General features: G+C 40.4%; 1 protein-coding gene and 1 pseudogene across 2 annotated transcripts in view; one reads left to right on the top strand and one right to left on the bottom strand.

The window, feature by feature from the left end:
* Positions 1-21819, top strand: part of WLS (Wnt ligand secretion mediator) — a 110922-nt gene that overhangs the window by 15071 nt on the left and 74032 nt on the right. The gene's annotated exons all lie outside the window — the stretch shown is intronic.
* LOC114496172 lies at positions 10345-13696 on the bottom strand (annotated as a pseudogene).

Below are 21819 nucleotides of genomic sequence, written 5' to 3'. Positions count from 1 at the left end.
AGGAATGAGTTCTTGGAGCTAAATCACCAGAGAGAGCCCTCTGGGAGCCTGGCATAAAAGTTTTCGTGCCTGCTGTGAATCTGGCCATAATGGTTCAGAGTTGTAGATGGTTCTAGAATGAGGTTTAGATTGCTTGTGTGAATTTAAAATCTATTAACTAGAAACATGTATTTTTGTTCCATCCCACTTTTTATTTATGTTTTTGAACAGAATACAATGATGTTAAAAAAATCAAAAACAAAGAAAACAGTTGTCCTGAAATCCATTATTTTAATACAACAATTCTGTGTTAGTTTTTTATTTTTTTACCTTCTGTGACTGAATAGTTCCAACTTTATATAAAAGAAATGTAAAAACCTAGTAAGCAGAGGCTCAGAAGTTTGTTGTTTATGCCTCTGCCACTGTATATTTATTTTGGAAATTCAACAGTCCGTTTCTCATATCCCCCTTCTAAACTCTTCTCTATTACTTAAATCAAGTTGCTTGTTGAACCATTGAACCATGGGAAATTCATTTTCAAAATCTGCTTAATTGCTGTGAGACTTTTAATTTGTTCTGGATGATGGTGCTAATGTCTGGGAACTGGGACTGAAGCCCTCCAAAGTTGTTAATTCAATCAGCTGCTGTGCCCTTGCCATGCCTAATGAAGGGTGGGGGCCGGGGGGTGGGCTCCAGATTTTTCTCACAAAGAGGCCAGAGCTCTCCTGAACACCTTGTCAAAGATGAATAAAAGGGGCCCCACAGTTAGGTCGAACACTTGGGGCAAATTACCAGGGTGTTAGCCCATGTTATCCAAAGCCCTGGGTTGTGCTTCCCAAAATAATTATTCAGTGGGTTTTATGTAGGACCCCAGAGTTTTAAGGCATGGGTTTTGTGTGCATGTTGTTCACACCTGATAATCTGCAAAATTCTTTAATTACTGAGGTTCTGTTGTGGCTCTGTCTATAATCTGTAAGATCATAAATATTACCCTCAGACTATTGATATTCCCATTAACCACTGAAGTTTTCCATGGCGAGACTGGTGAAAGCTTGCTCTGTCCTCATGATAAATTAGCTTGTTTATTCCTCTTCTGCTTATTTCTATCCTGCTGTTGGTTAGTGTAATGAAGCAGAAATCCATTGTGTATGTTCATTGGGTAGCGATCCTCTGGCACCAAAGGGGGTAATTGAGTAGAAAGGCAGAATGCTGTTGGTGCATGGGAGAAGTTAACACCACATGAGGTCACCAGGCTTCAAGCTTTAATCAATGTGGACACAATGCAATTGAGATTTTGAAAAAGGGTTTGTTTATAGTGTGAGAGTAAGGGTCAGTAGTTAATTTGAAATGCTGTAGGTGTGTTTTCCTTGAACCAAGAAGGTGTAGAGCATGTGTCATAGAGGATTGTAAATATCCTCAAGGGAAGGATGTAATTGGGATGGGGGTTTAAAAAGAAGGGCATTTAGGAACTTAAATGTACTTATTATTGATCCATCCATGTTTTACTTAAACTTTACCATTCTTTAAAATGAGAGACTGTAGAAGAAACACAATGTGAGTCCATAGCATAGAAGCACAGCCCTACCAAGAACCAACTTTTTTTTTTAAAGCAATGATTTCCTTTCAGAAGATCATTGAACTGCTATAAAATATTCCTACTAGTAGAACTGTGTGCTAATTCTAAAGGAATTCTCACTTTCAGGAGTTTGCATCTTCTAGGATTTTTAATCGCTGTGGCTTGAATGGGAGAATACGAAAACCATGAACCCCTGTACTTGTTCATGCTGCTGCCCTTTTCCGTTTCAAGCTCCAGTCTATACCAGGCATGTCTGCCTGCTCTTTGGAATCTTTTTGGCCTCCCCCTCTTATTTAATTACCTGTGTCTCAATAGTTGGAAAGACCATAAGCACTCTTTGTCCAATTTGAAAGTAGAGAGGGCCTGTCCTCTTGTTGCAGGGAAACTTTACAGACCAACATCTGATTTTTCAGAAATGACTCCAGAAAAAGAACACGAAGGTTATGTACAGCCAGGGGCTCTCAGATGATTTTTTGAGTGTATATTAAATCTAGATGATGAATTCCTCATACTTGTGTAGTGCTTTTACCCTGCTCCAAATCACTTTCATATAAATCATCTCATTTAACATCACCAACAACACTCTGAGAGAGGGTGGTCCACTAGGCATATTCACATTTTAAAGTTATGGAAACAGAAATGGGGAATAGCTGTGTTTGTGGTTAGTTTTGTCTGAGAAGATAATTGATTTGTTTGTGGAGGGAATTACTCTGGGGATTTGAAGATTAATTGCTATAAGATGACAGATGAAGAATAGGGAAAAAAGCTTCTTTTTTTTAAATATAGAGAATTATTTACTACAGAAGTCACTGCATATTAACAAACATTACTTTTTGAGCTACCTTCTAGGGCAACAAAATGCCATCTGCGGCCCATTTTTTTCACCTTCCCCATGTAACACTCAGTTGCTCCCAAACAGTTGTTAAATATGTAAAGAATATCTCTTTGAAGGAACAGCCTGAGGGTGTCCAGATGTTTCGATCTTCTCCTGAGCAGAATCTGGGTCTTTAGAACCTCGCGGTAAATGTGAAGGAAGGAGCCAGTGAGAGCCTAGAGGAGGCAAGTGAAACTAATTTACTAGTGCTAGCTAGTGAATGGTGCTGTGGCATGGTGACCCACAATGTTAACTCTTCTGCAGTGTGCTCTTCTCCCTTACTTAAGTCATGCCAATAAATATGCATTGAAAGGTGATTTTTGGTGTTGGTATGAGGGCACATAGAATGGGTCGTTTAATTTTGGTACATCCAATCTCCTCTTGGTGGGCATTGGTGATATTTCTAGTTTGGGAGCTGTGTAACAGCCATTCTGGGAAAACCCTGTTTGTAATGAAATTCTCATTCATACCCTTAACACATTGTTTGCAGATAGTTTTTATCACGCCCTCTACTACCAGCCAATGTAAAACGTATAAATACATTTCCCGCATACAGTGTGTTAATTATTTCCTTAGCAATTTCACTTCTGTAAATTTAGAGTAGGTCAAAAGGCATCCCATTTTTAAAGATTTGGATAATAATTGCAAACTTTCCCATCAGATCAGTGATAACCACCAAATACCCCATTCATCAAGTCTGGAAGTGTTCATTTCTCTGCATCTGGGCCAATGCAAGGCATTATTTTTAATTTTTGCCAATGTGTCAAGAATATCCTTTTCTTTCTTTTTAAGATTTTATTTATTTATTTTTAGAGAGAGGGTAAGGGAGGGAGAAAGAGAGGGAAAGAAACATCTATCCGTCTTATAAGGCCCCAACTGGACACCTGGTCTACAACCCAGGTATGTGCCCTCTCTGGAAATCAAACCAATGATCTTTAGTCTAAGGGGTGATGCCCAACTCACCGAGCCACACCAGTTAGGGCTCCTTTTCTTATAATTCACATTTGTTTACTAGTGAGGGTGAAACTATCTAAAATTTTTTTAAATCCCTATCTGAGAACTTTATTTATTTATTTATTTATTTATTTATTTATTTATTTATAGAGGAAGGGGGAGAGAGAGAAGCATTGACTGGTTGCCTCCCAGATGCACTCAGACAGGCCCAGATCATGGACTGAATCCGCAACCTAGGTATATGCCCTGACTGGAATTGAACCTCAATTATGGTTATGGAATTGAACCTCAATTATGGTTATGGAATTGAATCTCGGTTATGGGACGATGCTCCAACTAAATGAGCCACACCAGCCAAGGCAAGTGTAAGCCTATTTTCATATGATTCCTGGCTATTTATATTCTTTCATGACTTGCCTAGTTGTTTCCTTCCTTTAGTATACTGCTTTCAAAGTTGACCGTCCCTATAGTATACTTCTTAGCGATTAGGGAAAGAGGGAAGACTTACTGGGAGGATGGTCCAGCCAAATTCTATTGATAGAAAGACCCTGAGTTTCCTCTGTGACATTTCTCTTGTCTCTGTCCCAGTCCATGTGGTTTAAGAGAATCCTCACCTCTGACACCAATGATGGGCATGTGACTAAGCATGCAGTGGACATGTTAGTCTAATCAGAGTAAATTCTGAGGCTTGTGTGGAGGCTACCAGGAAGAAGTGTCCTCTGTTTTTCTTACTGAACTTAAACCCTGATAATACGAGCCTGGAATTGCTGGAAGCCTTTCAAGGAAGCCTGATAATGAAGCTAATCAAACATAAGGTAGAATTCAGTGACTGTAAAGAAGTGAGATCTATTGACATAATTTGATCTTTCAAAATAACTCCTATCTAAAGACTGCTCTGTTGCTGGATATTTTTCAGCTTCCCCTTACTAAGTGATTGATTAATTTTTGCTCAAGCAACTTTGAGCATAATTTCCTTTCTCTTGCAACCCAGAAATATCTGACTGATGCACTTGTTACTGTGTCTTTGGTTTAAAGACAGGCTGATGGAGATTACTAATATATTGCAGGTGTATTTGGAGAGTTTGCTCAGGTTTGATAGAATAGGTCTTCTGTAACAGTTAAAATATAAAATCAGCTATGGAACCACAGCCTTTGTTAGGAACTAGAGCAGTGGTTGAAGTGGTGAGTGTGTGTGGGTTTTGTACCACTGTTGGAGCACCCAGTGGCTGCTGAAGATCATTAGTGCCAATTCCTGGAAGTAGGCCAGGCTGCTGGCTTTGAAACGAAGTTTATCGCAACATGTCCTCCAGCTGAGTTGGATTTATTTGTGAGATGGATGGCAACAGGATGTCCCAGCATCTAAAATGAAGTTCTTGAAGGCATAGGAGAAACTTTAATGACTGCCTAAGCAGAACAGTATTTCTGGGATGGTTGGGAGTCTTTAATAGATGTTGCAATGGCTCGAGGTTTCTTTGGGACATCCAGGAGTCTGTGAGGCAGAACGAGGAATGAGCCAGCACACATTACTACCATTCCTGAACTGGGTTAGTCCTGGGCTACAGAAGGAGTGCACACGTGGATCTTGCCTTTGAGCAACTTAAATTTGATTGGAGAGATAAGGTTGATAAAATGAGACAGTTTGTTGTTAAGGTCAAAGTTGGGTGAAGCAGACTAATTGTTCTGAGCCTTTTTTAGATCAGATAAAAAGATTTGTTTTAAAGAATTAGTGAGTTTGGCCTAGGCCTTTGAAGTTTTGGGTGATCATTTGAAGCATAATTTGATATGCATAATCTAAGACAAGATTCACCTCATTCAAGGCATTGAATTAAAAATGAGCTTAATAGAAAAAGCCATGAGCAGGACATCTGGTTCTGCCCCCATTTCCTTATCATTCAATTCCTCTCATTTCTTCTTACCTTTATTATTCGCTAAGTGGACATGGTAATGCTTTCCCTTGGCAAATAAAAACAAAGCTGAATATGCTGGCATTTTCCACCAATTTCCTTTCTTTTTGTTAAAGGCACTAAGGTAAATCCTGAGGGTCTTTAGGTCACCCACAGCTCAGAAGTTTGTTTAGATGGTAATTAAGGTATGTCTTAGTACTTTGCTAAATTCTGGGGAATATAAAGAGGTATAAGACACGATAATCTGCTCCTCTGTGGTGTTATGAAAAGAAAGCACCAGATCTGAAATCAACAAGTTGAGATCTCAGGGCATCCACCACACACCAGCTATGAGACTAGGTTTGCTTTTAGTACCTCTTCAATCACCTACCGTAGAACTGTAGGCTTAAATATGCCTACAAAATGCACTTACCTTTTGTAATGCAGCCAAGACAAACACGGTGGCACTGTTTTAGCTGAGTAGATAGGCAGGACATTTATAAGAATATTTTTAATAAAGCAGAGCAGCATACGATAAAATATTAGATAAGATTTATTGAGAATGTAACGTGCCAAGCAGTGTGCTAAGTGTTCTATATGCTTTATCTCAACTTTCATGGTGTTTTCAGTTGGAACTCAAATCTCTGTCTCCCTTGCTGTTTTCATATTTAAATGTCTTGAGAGACTGAAGTTTCCTTAAAGCAGCGATTTAGACTTAACTTGTTAATTTTGTTTTCTTTAAAAAACCGTCTGTTTTAAAACCCATGGAGTTCAGGGGACAAAACCTGAAGGTGGCTACTATACATTGACCAGAAGGTTTACAAACACCCGTAAGGACAGGCACTGTGTTAGACATTGTGGGCAATCTCCATTCAGCCCGGGCCTTCCGTCTGTATTTCCCTTTGTGAACTCTTGCTGAACATCCCATCATCCTTTGTCAAGATGAGGTCCTGTTCATCCTGTCTGCTTTCACACCATAAATGTTTTAGGAACTCTCCACAGACTGGCTGGATTGTCTCTCTGGGCTATGAACAGATCGTGTGGGTGATGAGACAAGTCGGAAAAGACTCAGCCTTCAAAAAAGCGGGGTGGAAAGCTCTTTCTTTGGCTGTCAGAATGAAGCTAGGACACAAAGAGAACTTCGTTCATCATGCTTCCTTTTGTAATGAGAATGGCGGAGGCATTTTTTCAACCACTATTATTTTGCCCTCTGTCTCGTCTGAGTTAAACCAATTGTTAATAGCTAATCGAGGGGTTAAAATTTTCCCAGGCACAGCCAGACAGAATCCACCAACTTCACCTGATAAAGGAGTGGGTTGATTCTGATTGGGAATCCAGGTTAGGTGAGGTACCAGGCTTCCTGCAGACTAGGTGCTAGTCTGGTAGGATACTCTTATCCAAGATCTACGAGGTGGTAAATTTGTGCTTAGATAATGAAAATTTCATGTGTGTATGTGAGAAATGGAGTCGAGGTAAAAAAAGGCTAAGGTGTTTACTGGATTCAATCACTTCGTAGTACCACAGTCCCTAAAATAAGCAATGAATGGAAAACTTCAAGCATCTCAATTTACTGAACAACCTTGGACCACTTATTGTTTAACCTTTCTATAGTTGTTTCTTAAAAATCAAAGGAGGATGTTAATAATCTTTGATATCCACTTAAAAGGTGCTGTATAAAATAATGAGACTGTAAGTGTTTTGAGTGCTCTGGAGAAGAAGAGATAGGGAAATTTAAGTATTACTCATATTTATTGTGGAAAGATGAGTGAATATAGCTCCCCACCTTTTTTGGAAAATCTGTTATGCTTTCAGCACCTCGCTTTTACAAGGGAAGTTGTGTGTGTTAGCAGAAGTTGCCTTTGCAACAATTTTGTTTTCCAAGGCAGATCCTACAAGTTTACAATGTGGTTGGTTTCCTAAGAAGAAAGTTTGAGGATAGCCTTGTCCTCTCTCCATTCCTTGAATCCAGTAGTGAGATGTTTTACAATTATTGTTAATTAAGGGTAAATGAAAGGCAGTGAAGTCAAAGGCAATATCAATGTTTATTAGAGAGCCGATCAGCTATTACTCTAGCTATTCCCTAGCTGCATGTTTGTCTGTTTTCTTTTAAGAGTTAAACGGAGTTTTGAAGTCAGAATAGTGAGAGGTGGCAGTAAAGTCCAAGAGAGGCATCACAGCATCTCAAGGTTGGAAGACACCATGGAAGATTGGAAGACAGAAGAAAAAGCTGCTTGATTCTTTTTTTTTTTTTTTACCTCTAGTGCCCTATTCCTCAGTCATTTATTCAGCACAGAAGGGAAAAATTCCCCACAAGGTTCTTCCCTTTTATGTCTAGTGTCACCTAAATGATATTTTCTTCCCAGGTAAGATCGGTGTTTACTACTTCTATGGTGATGAGCTACTACTGGTATCTTCTCTCTGACCAGTGGACACCCCTGATTTCCCCACCCTCTATTTGTCTGTTTTCAGCAGGAATCTCACAATTTTCCAATTCTGTAGAAAAACAGATCCTTTGTTTGTTTTTTTAAGACTTTATTTATTTATTTTTAGAGAAAGGGGAAGGGAGGGAGAAAGAGAGGGAGAGAAACATCAATGTGTGGTTGCCTCTTACACGCCCCCTACTGGGGACCTGGCCCACAACCCAGGCATGTACCCTGACTGGGAATCGAACCAGTGACTGTTCGCTTCACAGGCCAGCACTCAATCCACTGAGCCACATCAGCCAGGGCAGATCCTTGTTTAATAAGGGGCCTATGAATTCATCTAGTCCAGCCTCACCCACACAGGGGTCTTCCAACAAAGATGGCCATCCTGCCATCACCTTTCTATATCCTAGTGATGAGTTGCTATCTAGACAGCTTGTTTAAATTTTCAGTCCAGTTGAGACACTATGATGGTTAAATGTTATTTCTTATCACTCAGTGGAAAACTGGCTTCCATTACCACATTGTAATTTCCACTCATGAATCCTGGATTTTCCTTTTGGAATAATCTACATCATGTGCTTCCCTTCAGTTAAATGGTGACCTTTCAAATTGAAGATAATTATCATTTCTCTTTTTTGACTTTCTCTTTTCCAGTAGAAAAACACTCTTTACCTGGTTTAGACTCCTTACCATACCTGCTGTCCCTATCTGGTGATTGTATTCCCAGTCAAGATTGAGTGTACCTCTGCTACCATAGCAACCAGCTAGGGGCTTGTTGTTTCTACTTAAAGGAAACCACCATTTTCCTATTTTCAATAGAATGTTCATAATTCAAAAATCAACTTGTTATTGCTGGTGGTCAGCTTATTCAGAGAACCCTGAGTTCTAAGACAGTCTATGCACTGCCTCACCATTTTAACTCATATAAATCTCATGCCAAATGCATTTTCCATATATCTCTGCATTGATTTTTCTCAGTAGGAGAAATAGTATAGCCTAAGGCCAAGAGAGATTCTGAGTGAGCTCAAATAGAGGTAGTTTCAAACCCCAGTTCAACTACTTGTTGACTTTGGATGAGTTAGTTACATTTTCAGAGCCTCATTTTGCTCATCTCTGAGTGTCAATAATATTATCTACCCCTCTCTATTGTATAAGAATGGGTATCAATCCAGTTAAATCCCCTAGCCCAACGCCTGGCACATAACAAATACCCAACAAATGATACCTGTTATAGTCGTTTACAATTTGTAGATGACACCCTGATGCAGCCAGTCCAGTGTGTAGATAACTGCAATGGTTATGGATTGTTGAGAACTTGGAATCCATGTAGTTGCAAACTCTGAAAAGGGAGTGCTACAGGCTGACTAAGTGGGGTAGGGATTTTTCTTCTAAGCTTGAGTTGTTAGGAAAAAGTAGGGGTTCTTATCTATGAAATGTTCTGTCCCCCAGAGGATATTTGGCAATGTCTGGAAACATTTTTGGTTGTCGTGTCTTCCTGGGGGAGGAGGGAAGATGCCATTACCAACTACTGGGTAGAAGCCAGGGCTGCTGCTAAATATCCTACAGTGCATGAGGCAGCCCCAACAACAGTTACCCCACCCAAAATGTCAATGTGCTGAGGTTGAGAAACCCTGGGATGGAGGGATCGGGGCAGGACAGCCAAGAGTACTAGGACGGAATTGGTGAGTGTAGTTGTCTGATTGTGAGGAGCCTAGGCTTTGAATAAAATTTTAGAATTAGATGATGATCTAGTGTAGCTGTAACTTTAACCTCATATGGTCTAGCCCCATAATCCTAATGTGCCTTTGTCAATCCTATCTTCCCAATGTCATGTGCCAATTAAATAAACCCTGCCAAAGGTTTATTCCAAGTTTTCGCACCTATCTTACTTTTTTATGTTGCCCTTATTAAAGATATGACTGACCTCTCCCAGTCAAGTCCATTTCTTCTACCTGTCCCCTTTCTGTTGATTGTGTATCATGAAAACTCAAAGAATCCATGTAGAAATAATTGAACCCTTGTGGGGGGGGGACTGGGGGCAGATGAGGGCATACCACAGAACAGGCATTCTCTTTATCTATAGGGAAGAGGGGAAGGAGGAAGGAAGACCCATGTTAATACTTTGGGCTGTAATTATTTTATAATAATTTGTAAATATGATTGTGAAAATCTTATAGTCCCATTTCACTGAAGAGAAAGCAAGGGCTAATTCTGTGTTCCAACAAACAACAGGCTGACTAAGGTATCCTTGGGCTATTTTTTAGGGAAAAGACATCTTAGATGTTCAAGTTATTTTTTTTGTCTTGGAGTTACCTTATATAGGATTTAAAACAAAAATCCCACATCACATTGACTAGGGTTTATTGTAAGAAGGAATCGTCAATGCAGGAATCGTCAATGCTCCGAGGAATCCAGTAGAATGGCTCTCCTGAGAATGAGATAACCCCTCATCCAGGTGAAGGAACAGATATTTTTTTTAAAAAAAGATTTTATTTATGTTTACTTACTTTTTAAAGAGAGGGGAAGAAATAGAAACATCTATGTGCAAGAGAAATATAGATTGGTTGCCTCTTGCGTGCCACCAACCAGGGTCCCAGCCTGCAGCCCAGGCATGAGCCCTCACTAGAAATCAACTAGCCACCTTTCAGTTCGAAGGCTGGTGCTCAATGCACTGAGCCACACCAACCAGGGTGGAAGAGATCCTTTAAAATTTAAATTGAGTTCCCAAAATTAGGCTTGGTAGTACATTGTAGGTTTGTTTTCCAAAGTGACTAAAAGTAGAACCAGGGCCTTGGGAAGTAAATGAACAAGCTTTTGATAGAGCTCAGGTATGTAAAAGATCAAGAAAATTAGAGCTTCAAATCTTGTTGTGAAAAACAATCATTAAGCTTCATTGAAAAACCAAGTATAGAGCACAAAACTGAACCAAGGGCCATGGTGATTCCATGGCATCTGTACCCCAAGTCCTTCACACAGAACTGCAGCCTCACTCAGTGGATATCACACTGATCTGCTTCATAGACTCAAGCAGCGCATCCAGCTTAGAGGTGGGCCGGGGAGCTGCCTCTGGGTCCCCTTGTCACTTGGGTGTTCTCAAACTGAAACAGACCGCATAAGACCAAGAACCAAACAAACAAAAGACCAAGAACTGGCTGGAGGCACAAAGTAAACACTGTCCCCAGGAGGACCCTGCCCCTTGGTCTGATGGCGGTGACTCCCGTAGCGCTCTCATGTACTGTGGCCTCATTTCACTGGGCTGCAGGGGAACCATGTAGTTGACCTCGTCTCACCATCCCGACTTCTCTACCCCTCCCAGACATCTCACAGGTCAGTCTCTTTAAATATTCTGCAAGACCTGCATGTTCATCTCCATAAGGGACAACTAAAATCTCTTTGTGCCCTGTGTCTTCTCGACACTTACTGAACTGAACTTCATCTTTGGCTTGAGCCGGCATGAAATGTGTGTCAGATATATGCCTGACAGCCTCCAGAAAAGGAGCTTGGAAAGTGGTGTCAAGAATATTCCAGCCAGATCCCTGGAAAAGTAACAACTTGTTTTCATAGAGTTTCTGAATCTCTCCGTATCTTGAGTGTTCCTGAGCACATTCCAATACACAGCTGGGTGAAGGACAGTATCCCTAAGGTTGGTATAGACTCCATGGGTATGTAACATGCTCAGCTTCTGTTTCTCTCAAGCCCACTCAATGACCTTTTCTGCATCAGAAAGGTCAAGGGATTCAGGTTGTTTTTTCTGATCTGCTGCATACAGTTCTAGGAGATTGTTAAAAGGGCTCCATTTTCTATCAGATGGAGAACTGACTGAAGTGGGTTCTTTCCAGAGTCTTTGATCTTTGACTGCAAGCCATCCGATACTGTGCATAAGCAGTCCTTAAAACACATCCAGGGGTTTCCAACCTTTTAGCATCTCTGGGCCACACCAGAAAAAGTTGTCTTGGGCCATTGTGATTTTGTGATTACATAACATTGAGACATGTAATCACAAAAAAAAAAAAATCTCATAATGTTTTAAGTAAATTTGCAGTTTTGTGTTGGGCTGCATTCATAGCCATCCTGGGCCACATGCAGCCTGTGGGCTGCACGTTGGACACCCCTGGAACATCAGTAAAACAAGTAGAGAGTGTCTGAATGAGCTCCTAGGTGACATGAGCAAAATTCTGGTCTTCATGGAGACATTTCCGAAATGTCTTACAGCCCTCATCTTCTAGAAGTACAAAATCAGTGGCAGCATCAGTGAGGCCTGAGTTAGTTAATCCCTTCAAGGCTCTCAAGGCTGGAACCTGAGGTGCAGCTGCAGCAGTGATGCCTGTTCCATTCACCAGCACAAAGCTCCCCAGGCTTCTTACTTGTTAACCTTGGAAACAGCATCCTGTGTTTTTTGGGGGGTGGGGTGTGTGTCCTCATCACTGAAGAACCCAAAAGTGTTTTGTATATCAGAGGCCTGGCTCCCCGAAGCCATCGAGTTCCCATGTCTGCTCCTAATGCCTCCACTGCTCTAACTCCCAAGTTTAAATTTTTAGAGAATCATCTCTGATTATTGGGGCTGTTCATTGAAAGACAAGGAGAACCCCTGGTTTTAATGACTCAAGATCCAGACCCTCTAGTACCTTGGGATTAACACATCCTTAGGGGGAAGAAGACAGGATAGAGAACAGGGATAATGTCCCCATCTCCCTCCAGATTATTCTACTATATTTGCTGGCAGCATTGTTGTTATCAATGCTTGACATTTATTCAGGCCTCACTATGTGCAAAGTGATGTAGCAGGCTCTTTGTGTTAATTATTTTATCTACACAACCAACCGGTGAGATGGGCACTCAGTAAAATTTTGCAAAGAGGAAACTGTCACTTCATAAGGCTACATAAATTGCCCAGCTAACCTGCTAATAAGTAACAGAGCTGGGACCTGACCCAAGTATTTCTGAGTATAGAGCACTCACTTTTAACTTTTCTTATTTTGTTTTTTTTTAAATATCTACAGCCACATCAAGAAGCCTTCCTGTGAAAGCTGCACTGTAGTTGTTTTCTGCAATATTATTTTTTATAGAGTGTAGTCTGGGTAAAATTTGAAATATACTAAGAACCCAGCAGTTTACGTGAAAATCTGAATGAATGTTATGAATTGATTAACCAATTTTGTCAATGATTTTATTTTTAGGGCAGTGTATGCCACAACTTCCATTTCTTCGGAATAGTAATAGACAGCTCTGTTGAGCTTATTTCTACTATCCTGAAAAATAGAGTTTGGACATATTCCACATTATTTCATTGTATTGGAATGTCTTTGTGTTGCATTATACTGTGAGTGAATGGGCCATTGGCTGGAAGCTGGAATGGAGTCCTTTTTTTTTTATTCCTAAACATTTTCTTTGTGATTGCGTTAGACTTACTTTCCCATAGTGCATGTTATGGAGGTGTATTTCATCATGCTGAATATGTCAGTATGAAGTTTTACAGTTGGCTGTTGTTTGCCCTTCTTTTTTGGACCAGTTTTTTGCTCTCACCAGTTGCTGGAAGATAGAAAACACCCAGAGCCTATTCTGACTCCTAACAGCACTACACACTAGAGTGGGATGATTAAGGTCTTTTCCTCTAACAGATATGGACATACAAGGAAAATGAGGGGAGAAAGAGCCTAGATGAACAAGGCTTGGCAGCCTCTATTCTTGGCATACACATTAGCCCTAATTTAAAGATACTTTTTAATGTTAAAAGGATGACTTTTCACCATAACATAGAGTATATAACATCCCTGTAGAATCATAATTTCTAAGTTAGACATGTTTAACAGTTAAAATACTGCCTTTGCAGTTGAGAGAACTGGGGCCCAAGATTGGTGGAATAATTTGCCTGGTTGGTGGCACGTCCAGTACTAGAACTCAGCAGGCCTGATTCCTGCAATAATTCATTCCTCCAAGGTTCTCCTCAACTTTGCAGTAGTTCAGGAATAGCAGACTGATTTTATGGCCCAGAATTAAAACTCTCCAGGGGTGTTCAACCATTTGGCATCACTGGGCCTTGCTGGAAGATTTGTCTTGGACCACACATTATATACAGTGTGACATGCAATCACAAAAAAATCTCCTAATGTTTTAAGTAAATGTATGATTTTGTGTTGGGCTTCATTCGTTGCCATCCTGGGCCACATGAGGCCCATGGACTGTGGGTTGGACACCCCTGCAAGAGTGCTCATAGAATGGTTAATGATGAAGAAGGCCCTAAAGGCTGTCTTTCTACCCAGGCTGCTGGGACATCCAGTGCTCAGGTGTCCCTGCATTTTTTGCACTCACCCAGTGTTACCAGCAGGAATAAAGGTGTGGGCAGCTCATTGTCTTCAACTGGGCAGGTTAACTTTAGACCCTTAGATATTCTTGAACTCAGAATTGCTTCCTTAGAACTCGCAACATTGGGACTACTTAGAATAAGTCTAATTCCTCTTCCAAATTTTAGCCATGCGTGTATTCGACCTTTTATCTGTAACCTACTTCTCTCAATGCAAATTGGACTCTTCTTTTTCTTTTTTGTTCTTGTTTATTCTATTACAGTTGTCCCAATTTTTCCCCCTTTGCCCTCCTCCATCCCATCCCACTGCTACTCCCACAGTCCATCCCCACCCTGTCGTCTATGTCCATGGGTCATTCATACATGTTTTTTTAACAAGACATGTACTTCCAGCTTCTACATATTCTAACTGATATGTCCTATCATCTATTTTGCTTTGATTCCTCTCCCAGGAAAGTGACACTACTATCCATCTACTGTCAGTGCAGAGAACTTGGGGACATTCTTGACTTCTCTCTCTCCCATCCCACATGAATCAACAGGGCCTGCAAATTCTCCCTAAAGAACATTTCCCTCCAGTCACAATCGCATCTACCTGTCGTCTTTCAGAAGCTGCATGCATTAGCTCAAGACTTTAGATCCCCACCCTATTCTCCACAGTTCCTTGAACACCAGAAGTCTTCCATTGCTTTTCTTTACTAGTTCTTACAGAAATTTCAGATGTGATTCATTGAGCCAGAGAGAAAAACTCATTGAGAACTTCTGGGTAACTAGCACATACTCGTACATGTGGCCAAAAGTTCCTTTGCCCAGGTTTCTCTCTGAGCCTGACTTGTGGACTTGATCTCAAAAGCAGGATTTGATGTCTTTAGAAAAGGCTGTTTTTCTCTCTGGTGGGACTTGTTTTAAGATGTTAATGAAGTGGCCAGATTTTTCCTTCTGTGTGTTAAGAGTATAGATTTTTGTCATAAAGTCTTCAAATATGCAGCCACTAATTATATATATTTAAGGCTAAGAGGTAAACATTTTATCTCGTATTTTATTTCTAACATTCAGGCCCTGACCCCCTCAGGGCAATGCTAGAATAAGATAAATAATTGTGAAATCCTACCTTTGAGAACCTTAATTTCCAAGAAATAGGCTAAAATGTAGTCATCAAAACATGCTCTCACATTTTAATATTAGCTATAAACCCTTTGGGAGAAATTTTTCAGAAATTACCATGTTTTTGCTTGCCTGTCATCTGTCTCATACGCATTCTTTTGATGTGTAAATTTACTTTTTTTTCCTCCCTGTGGATTGGGGTGGTAGTGTTCTAGTTTAGAAGTTCATTTTGATCCTCAAAACTCAGTCTTCATTTTATATATCTGTTGACACAGATCTGCAAGAACTATCAGACAGGGAAGTGAGCCTCAACTTGAGCACAGGTGACACGGGGAGGTTGGCCTCCAGGCGGGGCCCGTGGCTTTCTCCCAAACTCACTGCATGCCAGTTTTAGCCTTAATTGTGCTTTGATGTAGGCAGGCCATGGATCAAATTCACTATGGCATTTTTTCTGTGGTGCCTAATAAGTGTTTGATAATTAAATAGTGTTCGATATGAATTAATTTTCTAACAAGTAAATCAAGCATAACTTAACATTAATCTGTTTATTATGATATAAAGACCCTTTAATGTAAATAGTTAACTCAGGTTTGGAGGATCTGTCTGTTCAAATCTCTATGTTTGGTGCCAAAAGGAGGAATAAGACATGGTCTCTCCTCTCAGGAGGTTATAATTTTGTAGGCTTCAGAAGCTATGTTTGCAAATTAAATAGAATGCTCTAATAAAAGCATAGACTAGGTGATGCTGGCATTAGAGGAAGTGAGGATAATTCATTACTCAAGGGAAACTGGCGGAGGCCTTAGGTGCCGGCACATTTATAGGCATTTAACAAACTGAATGAAGGAAGTGGTACTTGAGCTAGAATCCAGAGCTGATGAAAATATTAAACTGTTTAATAATTACATAATGATCTTAATTTTATTTCAGTGTTCAAAAAAAATAACAACAACCTAATAATTCCTAAGAATGTGACTGTTGAAACTACAATTTACCCTCTACTCCAAATGACCTTCACCTCCAATTCTAGAGAATTTGAAATTATAAGGGCCTAGCTTTTCTTTGAAAATCAAGAAAGAGGCTATGATTACCCCTGGCAGTTGTGAAATTCCAGATAAAGAATGGGCCTTTGCTTGACCTTAGTTTTAGCTTGCACTATCTAACACTAAATTTTTGGCACTTCAGAATGTCCTTTACTTCTGGTTCCTTTTATTATTTTTCTGAAATGGGTCAGAATATGGGGAAAAATTAATCAATAAGCTGCATGAAGCTCTTCTTTGAGCCTGAAGGTCTCCATTCCCTAGTATCCCACATGTGTGAATAGATGCCACTGAGAAAAACTTACTTAGTTTAGACTCTTATTTTTTTAGTTACTTCCTGAATGTTTCCATGAATGGAGAGCTCACCCTTTCCCAAGTTCAAATTGTGTCGTTGTTTGCCTATCCTATCTGTCAGTGAATTCTTCCTTAGGTTACTCTGATGTTCCCCTACCTCTCACTTGTAATCTTGGCCCTTATTCTGCCCACAAGACCTGGCACAGCCCCTTCTGTAGCAGGTGTGCCATGTGTTCCTGGGTCAGCTATGCTCTAGGCTCACATCCCAGGCTGCCAACCTGGAATTTGAAGTTATAACCCGAACCCCAGTAAATTATGGGACAGTAGCTATTCCCTTCAACTGAGTTCAGTGCATTTTGGGGAACCTGTTATTCCACCTTCTCTCTTTCTGGAGCTCTGTAGAGGTGCCCTGTTGCTGTAAGTCTTGCAGAGAAGCGATCCTGCCGGTTCCTTTTGTGTGGAGCTTAGCCCAGTGCTGGGGAGGGCCTTGTCTATGGAGCTTCAGCCAGTTCCCTATGTCATGCTTCAGTATTCCTCATCCACCCTTCTGCTCCATTCATCAGCTCTCAGGTAATTGGAGAGAGCTAATAAAGAAAGGGGCGATTGAAGGGCATTGCAATGTATTGGAAGGAGCAGGATATCAAGTCAGACTGGGGTTCTAGTTCTACCCCTGCCACTTAGTGGTGGGACAAAAACCACCCATCTTCCGCATGTGCTGGGGAGGGGCATTATACCGACTACACCTGTTTACTATGAGGATTAGATGGTGCAAGAGTATGAAACTGCTCTGTTAACTGGAATGTGCAATTGACATAGTATGTGTGTTTATTATTAACATTAATAATTTGATAACAGTAGATATCTGTAATTTATGAATAGTAGATGTCTGATAGTAATAAATTACAAATAACAAATGTGTGAAATTTATAGAGTGGAACAAATATTTCAGAACAAAGCTGCTATTTCTTCTAGAAAAAGTTTTTCTTAACCCTAAAATTTTAAGACAAAAGTGTGTCAGGCTTGCTGGCAAAATAGAGCCAGCCGTCCACCTCTCTGTCACCGCCACCCCCACAGCTCTGCCAGGGCAGCTTTGGGGGCTCCTCGAGGGCTCTGGTTTCCCTCACAAGACGTGGTTCACCCTCCATGCTGGCTCTATGAAAGATCACAGCCCAGGTAGTAAATTATAAGGTGCTGTAACTCACTTCCCACAGGTGGTCTTGGCTGCACTCCACAGCCTTTTGGCTGAAAGGTGGCTGATTTTGAAGCCCTGGCAGAAAGTCAAAAATTCAGCCCAGACGACTGGTTTGCTGAGCAATGAGCAATAGCATCCACAGATGAGCCATTTGGTTTTTCTATGGAGATCTTTTGTGTTTAATTCATGTGTATTTAATTTTTACTGCTTTGACTATTTCTGGAGTGATGGAGAAATAGTAATTGCAGGTATTTTTTATGGATAGAGGTTAGAAAGTGATTTGATGTACTTCTGTCAGACTTCTTAATTTAGCCTCCCTTTGCCCCTGCATACCGAAGGCTAAGGGCCGTTTCTAAACCTGAATTCAGAATTCAGTGTTGCTCCCCCAGTTAGCACAGCTAATGGTTGGCAGGTTTTGTGTGCTAAGTCTCTGGCAGGACCCTTTATGTGCATTTTATTATTTTTTTCTGAAAGAGGAAAAAAACTGGCACCAATCTTTTGAGCTTAAAATAATTTCATATTTACCACAGCATTGCAAATACTATGTAAGAGTTTGGCTCAGCATCCCAAAGCACTCTTAATTTTTTTTCCTATTGGTTCCAATGCTCCTCAATTCCACGGGAGCCAAGCCAGGCAAGTAATGGAAGCCAAGTGGTGCTGGTTGCTTGCCGTGCAGATTCTGACAAATACAGAGTAGTTCTTCTATTCTTCAAAGCTGTTACATCTTTGGCTCCAAAACAATTGAGGTTGCATGCCAAGCAATTAAGATCCTGATCGGCCTGAGATGTAAACATACAACATTTTTCGATATTTTTAAAGTCAGAATGAATTATACAAGTGTTTGCTACAATTTCTGAAACTTTGCTGTCAAACTGTCTATGTCATTTATTCATAAGTTTATGTTGTGAGGAACTATTTTTAAACAAGTGCTTGACTTTCATGTGTACAGTACAAATTATTTTGCATTCAACTTTGCTATGTGGTGTGTGTGAGTTTGTGTTTTAGTGCTAGTACTTTTAGTGTAGAGGAATGTTCTGCCTTGTTTAAAAATTTAGCTTTCCTAGAACAGATGTTAGCATAATTAACTGCTTACTGAAAATTGCTGGCAAGAATGAATTAGTTTTCACTTCGTGCACCCCATTACAAACTCTTGGGCTCGGCGAGGACAATTCCGAAAACCACTTCTCCGGGTCTTGGCCCAGCAGACCCACTTTCAGTTCTCTAGTAATTAAGATTGAATCGTGAAATAATATCACACTTAGTAATCTAGTAAGATTTAATTGGTATGGTTGAAGTGGAGAATTTTATCTTCAAAGTTGGTGGCAGAGGCAGCATGTGTGACCATTATAACTTGAGAGAAATTTCAATAAAGAAATTACCAGACCCAGTCAGTTAATTCTGAAGCACTCAGTCCATTTAACACAAGTATTTACACTTTTCTTAGCTGAAAGTTTTTGAAGAGGTCGTTACAGTGAGACATCCTAAAACTTAGACACATGCTGTGGCAGGTACTAAGAAATCATTTTGGAAGCCAACCTGGAGGGAACGGTAAACAATCAGCTGGGGGAATTGCTAGTTAAGTAAAAGCCCCACAATTCAACGAGGTAACGTGATCTGGCTACAGCAATTGAATGGCATACCTGACGTGTTTTGTGTTTCCTTTTAACTAGAATTAAAGTAAGAGATTTTTGAGCTTGAGAAAGATAGGCAGATTCTCTGAGGGAACTCAACTGAACACATTTAAAAACTAATTTCCAAATTTAGCTGAAGATCCTTTTATGTTAAATGGTGCTTGGTGGGGTGGGGTGGGGTGGGGAGCCTTTGAATAAAAATTCTAGTTGTATAAATAACAGGAATTCATTTGCTCTCCTTGTTTTCTGCCACCTGTGTTCCTCTTGCCTCTTTTCCTCCTCCCCCTCCTTGAGGCACATCAAAAAATCCTAAGCAAAGCTAGGAATTGTCCAAGGGCCTAAATGCCTAATACGTTTCATATGAATTCTCATCGAGGCAAGCATAGACATTCAGATAAGCAAAGTTTAGAACCAAAGTGAGTACAGTAATCCCCCTTAACCATGGTTTTTTAGTTATCTGCAGTGAACCAGAAAGAAACAATACATAAGTTTTAAATTGTGTACTTTTTTGAGCAGCACGATGAAATCTCACGTGGTCCTGCTCTGCTCCATTCTGCCTAGGATGTGAATCATTCCTTTGTCCAGCGTGTCTGCACTATACACGCCACTTGCCCAGCAGCCACTCAGTAGCCAGTCTCAGTGGCCAGATGAACTGTCTCAATCTCACAGAACTTGTGCTCCAGTAACCCTTATCTTACTTAATTGGTGGCCCCAAAGTATGAGTGGTGATGCTGGCAATTTGGGTATGCCAAAGAGAGACTGTAGAGTGCCTCCTTTAAGTAAAAAAGAATGCCTGTACAGGAAAAAACGGTATTGCAGGGCTCAGTACTATCCACAGTTTCAGGCATCCACTGGCAGTCTTGCACTGTAGATGAGATAGAATCACTGTATATCGTCCTATGAATACCACCCATAGCCAGGCAATAGACATTTTCTCTATACTACAAAGTGAAATGAGTATTGCGTCACTTAGCTTTATCATTCAGGTGAAAGTTATGGGGGCTTATGTTACCCAACTATTGCTTCTGTTCACTGCTTTTGTAGATATACATGTAGGCCAAGTGCTTCTTAGGCCCCAAACATTAGTTCTGTCTTTGAGAATCAGCCTCAATTCTTTTTAAAAATAAACATTACTATTCACTTTCTAGTAACCCCAAATCCTTTAGGGAACAAAGTAGAGAATAAATAAATGAAATTATTAAAAACAGATTAGTAAATTAAGCATTTATGGTTTTTACAGGTCCAGAGACTATGACTGCAGCTTTTTAACTGAGACTAGGGTTTAAGAGTTAAATCAACCTCCTTCTGGAGTCAGTAGCAAAAAAAGTATCTGCTAGCAATTCTCAGGATGATTATTAATGCTTATAAACATGCATTGTCCTTTTAACTGGTCTGTTCTCCACATTCCTTCCCCTTATAGCCCAGAGCAGATTAATCTTTAAATATCATTTTTGTTGCAAGTCAGACATTCTTCCTGTCATTTAGGTGAAGGTTATTATCTGATAATCTAGTCTTCAAAGCCTCTTTGGAGGCCCAGAATAAGAGGTGGGGCTTCCCCTTCCTTTCCCACTCTACTCTCTCGCCTCTCTGTCTTCCAGCAGTGCTCATGGCCAGCCCTGTGGAAACCTACAGGACAGGGATGAGTGTCTTAGAAGGAAAGATCCTCCAAATAAAAATTTTTGTTATTGGTAGGACTGTTTATCATTTCTTCTTCATGTTGCTGTATAGACTGGAGCAGAGACTGTTGGGAGCAGAAGCCAAGGGTGCGCAGTAGAACTATCCCACTGATTAGAGAAAGCAAAGAGCTGAATCGGAGCTGGGGAGGGGCTGCATTTTCATCTATTCAATGATCTTGTAAAATGTTTAATACTCACAGACATCTCTAGAACATTCTGTGATTTTCTAGAAGTCCTATGACCAAGCATATCTTCTTCAGAACCTTTCCCTTTTGGCTGTTGCTCTTTTCCCCCTGGCTAAAAAAACACCTGCTTGCTGTCTTTCAAGGCTAAATCCAAGCTTTCTGCAAGCAGCCCCCTTACCCCACCCCAGCCCTCTTTCCAAGGGATGCATGCTGTACAAACCTCTGTCGGAGCACATTTCAATCAGGATGTATTTCTCTGCCAACTTCTCAGCCTCCTGCACTAGACTGTGAGCAACCCAGGGGTCTGGGACTGTCATTGTCTCTATCTTTAGTTAGCACAGCACTCACATAATAATAATACTCCTAGATAATTGCTAAAGGAATTTTTCACTTGAATAAAGCAAAGAAATAAATAGTCTGTGTTGGCATAAATGGAGACCATGTGTCATGTCAACATGTTGTGTTAATTTTAACTTTTCTAGGAGGCAACCAACTCTTGCATCTCTCTCCAACTCTTTAATTACAGTTCTGGTGGGAGTGGGGGCTAATGATTTGATGTTGACTCAACTTTGAGCATGATAGTGGTAGTGGTTAGCTAGATAGTAATTTGTAAACTGTACAGCCATTTGAGATGTCATAACAGGAAGCTGACTGGAGTCAATGAATATTCTCCTAAAAGAAGTACGGCTTTAGTCATTGCTCACTTA

The sequence above is a fragment of the Phyllostomus discolor genome, chromosome 5, assembly GCF_004126475.2.
Source record: "Phyllostomus discolor isolate MPI-MPIP mPhyDis1 chromosome 5, mPhyDis1.pri.v3, whole genome shotgun sequence".
NCBI classification, from domain to species: Eukaryota; Metazoa; Chordata; class Mammalia; order Chiroptera; family Phyllostomidae; genus Phyllostomus; species Phyllostomus discolor.
Note: the sequence above shows the minus strand (reverse complement) of the source record. Positions and strands in the feature narration are given on the sequence as shown.